The sequence below is a fragment of the Pinus tabuliformis genome, chromosome 8 (assembly GCF_031772625.1).
Source record: "Pinus tabuliformis cultivar Carrire ecotype Pingquan chromosome 8, CPIR1, whole genome shotgun sequence".
NCBI lineage: Eukaryota > Viridiplantae > Streptophyta > Pinopsida > Pinales > Pinaceae > Pinus > Pinus tabuliformis.
The window spans coordinates 1,142,576,562-1,142,582,744 of NC_142294.1; the positions used below are offsets into that span (position 1 = coordinate 1,142,576,562).

The 6,183-nt window shown below is 42.3% G+C and overlaps 1 pseudogene; it reads right to left on the reverse strand.

The window, feature by feature from the left end:
• Positions 1 to 205: 205 nt before the first annotated feature.
• On the reverse strand, positions 206 to 2,536 carry LOC149239379 (chromatin remodeling protein DDM1-like; annotated as a pseudogene).
• Positions 2,537 to 6,183: the final 3,647 nt, after the last annotated feature.

The following is a 6,183-nucleotide window of genomic DNA, read 5'->3' on the forward strand; positions in this document are numbered from 1 at the left end:
CAATTCCCATTTCATTCATTTCAATTCAAATTTTCCCCGGGGGCTTTGCAACTCCCTTAACCAATTCGACTCACCAGCTCTGCAGCTCACCATCTCACCAGCTCACTCCGAGGGAAAACTCTACCCCACGCTTTGTAGCTCATCACCCAAGCAATAGACAGGCAACAAACCAAGGTGGACATCACCAGGCGACAGACAGGCAGGTTCATTTTTCCACTCTTCTCACCTTCCCACCGCTCAAACTAGATTTTGTTTGTTCCTGGTGAAACTGTCCTTTCTCAATCACAACACACTCCAACTTCAACCTGTCAAATGCTACTTTGAGCATCCGACACTATTTTTACAAATAGCAGCGATTAGGAGATGTTTATGACATTAATCAAATGCCCTTTAATTTCTTGTATGAAAGTTTCAAAAGTAGACAAAGCAGACTGAGATACCTTACCTCAGCTGAGTGAGCTGTGCAAAGCCTGTAGACATGCACAGGTTTGGTTTGCCCAATCCTATGGCATCGATCCATAGCTTGCAAATCCATTTGTGGATTCTGTAAATATGCCAACAACCAATATATCAAACATTTGCAAAAGCATGAAGGCTTTACAATGGGACTGCAAAATTACAAAACATGGCTCATAAAAAATAGGTTCCATGTTATGCACAAAATTAATGTTGATGCAAACCAAATCATGTCCAAGTATACAAATTTTTTTAGACAAAGCTTGTGTTGATGCAATGGCATAAAAATAATTTTCTTACCCAGTCACTGTCATAAATGATGCAAGTATCTGCAGCAGTAAGATTAATCCCAAGTCCACCAGCACGTGTGCTTAGCAAAAGGACATGAAGTTTACTGTTTGGATCATTAAAATCTTTGATCTGAATCAAGTGCCATGCAGAATGGGTAAATCAACCAACACATAAATTCATTAAAAAGTAAAACTAGGCAGGTAAAAAAAAAGTATTAAAGCTCTCTACTCTCTTAGGAATTAAGCCTAGTTCTGCCAACAACCAGAAGTCTAGTTCCAGAAATTGCTTCTTTGGGTAATTTTGTTATTTGACACAATTTTAATTGACCAAGACAAAATCAAACTCATTTGAGTTTATGACATCAAAATCAAACAAATGATCGTGCAACAAAGAACAGAGAAGGCTTGAGAGCAACCTGTCTTTGCCTATCATCCAATTTAACAGACCCATCAATGCGGCACATATTGTGTCCGCTCTCACTCAAGCAGTAGTCCAGTAGGTCCAACACTCTTGTCCATTGCGAAAATATCAGAACCTGTCATCATCCTCCAATCTTGCAAATCAGGATTGCATGCGGTTAAGGTTTCAGAATGAATACCAAAGCAAACAGAACCCAATCATATCAAGTATTGTGCTTTGCTCATATCTGCTGAGATCCTTGGCTCAAACCTTATGATTCCGAGCTCTTAAATGTTTTAGAAGCCTGTCCAGAAGCTAAAATTTACCACATTGTTCCATCAATTTCTCTACTGGAGGATAGAGATCTGAAATAAATATAAATTCCAATCAGATGATATAAACCACAAGTCTTTTCATGTTGCATAATGAATGTAATCAATCAACTAAGAAAACGACAGGAAATGCCCTCAAAACCAAGGAGACATGACAGAGGAATACAAGATATCTCAAACTGTGACTGCAAAAGATCTGGATGGTTGAAATTCTTGCACAGTTGAATCATCAGATTGTCCAGACTGGTTTTCACTGCTCTACCTGTAGTCATGAAAATCCATCTGGTTGACTTTTGTACTTGCTAAAATAGTAGTTAATTGAAAAGGGAGATTAGTCATGCAGATTTTTTATAAGCTTGACAAAAGTAGATATACAAGGACATGGAATACAGGATATCTCAAACTGTGACTGCAAAAGATCTAGATGGTTGAAATTCCTGCGTAGTTGAATCATCAGATTGTCCAGACTATTTTTCACTGCTCTACCTATAGTCATGAAAATCCATTTGGTTGACTTTTGTACTTGCTAAAATAGTAGTTAAGTTTTATGCATTGTGCATCAAAACTCTACTGTGTTAGGGGAGCTGCAGAGCAACCAACATCAAGTGATGAGATATCTTTATGTATCAAACATGTTAAGGAATAACACAATGATGGATTGAGTGTTCATATGCATTAATAGTGAGATACAAGCGAAGCATAGGGATTAAATTTGAAAAATATCAAATGGATACTTACTCATCATCCTCATTCTGATTTGTAGCATTTTTATTATGATTTTGTTATTTTCAAAAATGATAGAAATTGACCTCACTTGGCACAGTGAAGGACAATAGACACAAACCAAACATGTTCGGGTGAACTTGCGGAGGCAAACGAGGAGTTGGGCATAGTCGTTCGGGCAACCGTGTGTGCATGTCGACGAGCTGGCTGGACGCGTTGTGCCGGTGAATGTAAAAATATTCTAAGTGTAAATGCGGGGTTTCCTCAAGATTGAACTTGTATATTGATATATTACTATTACGGGCAGACTCATTACAGGGAGTTGCCCCTTCCATTTATGCTATTGTGCATTTATGCTAATGCTGATGAATGTTTAACTACTATGTTATAATGAATGAAAGTACTTGGTAAAAGAAAAATAAACTAAGTATAGACGTAAGGCGTAGTCCATGACTGTGAGTATTGGTGAAAAGAAAAGGGTCGATGGTGCCGCACCTCCTATAGTGCGGTTGGAAGAGTACCACTAGTGTAGGGGCATGACAGGTGGTACCAGAGATGGTAAAATACAACGAAGAAGCTGGTCCCACTGCACTTACATGATAGGTGGTATCATAGCTGATGAACGACGGGAAGCTGAATACTTGACATTCGTGACAGGTGATTCATAGAATCGAGGAGGATGTCTATCTTGCAGAAAATGTGTTTTGCAACCTCCGGAGAATGGAAAGGGCAGACAAAGGAAGTATACTTGAAGAATCAAGTGTTTTGGAACAAAGGATTGCAGAATGGGGCAAGGACTCGTTCGGAACAAGGGATGCTCTTCGTGCTTTGGTCAAGGAAGGGATCTATGACATGAATAGGGATGAAGCCTATCGACTTGTAGGGAGAGTGGACGTGTTTGATGTAGAACTCAAGGAATTGAAGATAAGGCAAGACTTGATTCGAAAGAAGCTGGAATGGATAACTCTTGGGAAAAAGCAGCTCATAGCTTTCATTCAAGATAACGAGAAAGCTGTAGATTGCGATGATAAGGAAGAGGAGGTCGTGATGATTGAGGATGTTGCAGATATGACAACGATGGAGGAGGAACTTGAAAGTGTTCAAGTTAAAGCATGATCGTGCAGTTTGCAGACATTTGTGAATGAGGAAACTCACATGGAGGGGCCTCATGATGAAGTAAGTATTATTGATACTTGTGTTACAGTTGAGCTTTTGGTAGGTGAACAGTATGTAGTGAAGAGAAAAATCAGTTTGCTGATGCAAGGGAGGCTCTTACCATGGATGTCTACGATGAGACCTTGTATGGAGAAGCAAGGACCATTGACTGTTGCAAGACTTGTTGGGGTTGTTTGTGACCTTATGGTAGAAGGTGAAAAGGCTCGTGACAAGGGAGGAATGTGGTGATCATTGGGAGGAATGGGTCATGCTTTAACCACATGGAGAATTGGCTAAGTGCCTGACATGACTCATGGACAGATTGGTGAAGGGCACAAACTTGAGTATGGTGATACTTGGGTGGACTTCTCATGGCCGAGATCAAGAGGAAGTCTTGGTGGAACCTTCAGTGGGGGAGCCATTGTGGAAGAGACTCATGTGATAATGATATGGTTTGGGTGACTGAGTTCACTAGACCAGATTGCAGGCTTGGATGAGGATGACTGATTGTTGTGATGGGTCTACTTAGTTGGAAAACATGGGCAACTTGAGTCATGGAGATCAGGTTGGAGACATAGATCATGTAGGGACATTATGCAAGAGCACTTGTAGTGGTGTCAATTATGGGCATCCAATGAGGAGTTCCAAGGCAGGAATTTGGTGCAGGTAGATTTGCTGATATGACATGGAGATGTTTTTCTTATGAACCGATGGAGATGTTGTGCACTCTTGTACATCAAGGCCATGGACTGGTTGGATTTGTGAGCAGACTATGGAGCATAGGCATCTTGCGGAGACCTTTGGGCCGAGACATGTATGCTTGCTAGGGTGTTGGTTGGAGATGATTCATGGAGCTCATGGTGACATGAGGTTGTGACTTTGGGGACTTCATTATATGGTGGACTTAGAGGATATGATGCATTGAGAAGCTGAGGTCATAGACTTTGATGCAAGATGGGGTGCATACTTTTGAGTACATGTATGGGTGTGCTTGAAAGAGTGACTTGATGATGAGGATCAATATGAGACACTTTGGAGTGATGGAGTTACAACAATGATGATGCCTTGGTGGCAACACTTGGGCATGGGTTGAGCCGAGACTCAACCACTTTTGATACATGAGAGATGAGATAGGTATATACTTGTTTCTATGGCAGACTTGAGGGATGGCACATTGAAGATATGATGGAGGTGGCTTCATGAACCTGGATGTGGCACATCGAGAGTTGGAAGATGATCTCTTCATTTTGAGGAGATGGATATTTCGTAGATGGATGATGATGTTGGATAGATGTGACATATTTCATGCAGCACATTGATATTGAACATCATGGACAACATATTGTAGATGAGATGAAGACTACTTCATGGACCTAGGCATGGCTTACTTAGATGGAGATGAATTCTTGATTGAGTTGGTGTTGTGACGAGAGTTGAGAAAAGACTGATGATGGCAAAAGGATGTGCATTCTTATGATTTGAGCGTGACAGTTGGACTGATCACCCGACTAGTTCGAGTCATAGGGGATAGCAGTGTGCAGAGATGTCTTAGCATTATGTTGGAGTATCATGATAATAGTTCACATGATGACGATACATGATGATGTCATCACGATATGTTGCAGTACACATGTAGCTTAAGTTGGAGGGACCAGCCTTCCATAGTGGGAGCAACATGTGGAGATTGCAGCAAATGTGGTTGATTATCATGGATTGAGGAGACTTTCCGATGTATGATATGATGGTGTATTATATGGCATTGGTATGGGTATCTTGGTGACAGATGGTTGCTGGGGTGAGAGATTATTGAGGACGACAATGACTTCAAGTGGGGGAGAATGTAACACCCACGAGGTGCAGAGCTAAACGCATGAGGCCATATGCGAAATTGTCTAAGTGTGGAGGAGGAGCGTAGGTTTATAAGGTTAGGTGGTCCCGAGTGGGGGCGCCCAACATATGGGCCGATGTGTTAAAATTTCCAAATGGTGGGCTGAATGAAGGTCGGCTGGGCGAGCTGACGTGAGGCAACCATGGTGATGAAAGGTATAAGTGAATGACATGGAGGGGTCATTAAATCATCAAGGAATCAACGCATAGTTCAGAGCATCCAAGGGTGGGACAAGGTGAAAGTGTGAAGGTTGGTCTAAAATCCTGGTGAAGGTGTAGGCGGACGAAGTGCAGCGTCAAAGCACCGAGCTAAGATGAAATCATGTGAAGGCATCGTGTGAGGGCGTCGTTCAGAAAATCGTGCAAAGGCATCATGCAAGGGCGTCGTTTAGGAAATCGTGCGAGGGCATCGTGCAAGGGCGTCGTTCAGGAAATCGTGCGAGGGTGTCATTCAGGAAATCGTGCAAGGGCATTGTGCGAGGGCATTTGTGCAGGATTGTTCAAGGGCATTCGGGAAGGGTAGTTCGAGGGCATTTGAGGGCATAATAGGGTGTCTGTTTGAACGATCATTCAGGAAGTTGTTCGAGGGTGCGGCAGGGCATCTACCTGAACGACACGAGTTGGTGAATGATGGTTTGGGTGAAGTCTTGAATGGGTGCACGATGAATGACTCGTTGGTGGAGACTTGGCGAGTTGGGCGTTCGGTGGGAGCACCCGACGAGTTGGACGAGTTGAATGAGACGTGTTTGGGTGAACGTGTGGAGGCAAACAAGGAGTTGGGTAGAGTCATTTAGGCGACCGTGTGGGCGCACCGACGAGCTAGTTGAACACGTTGTGCCGGTGAATGTAAAAATATTCTAAGTGTAAATTTGGGGTTTCCTTAAGATTGAACTTGTATATTGATATATTATTATTACGGGAGACTCATTATAGGGAGTTG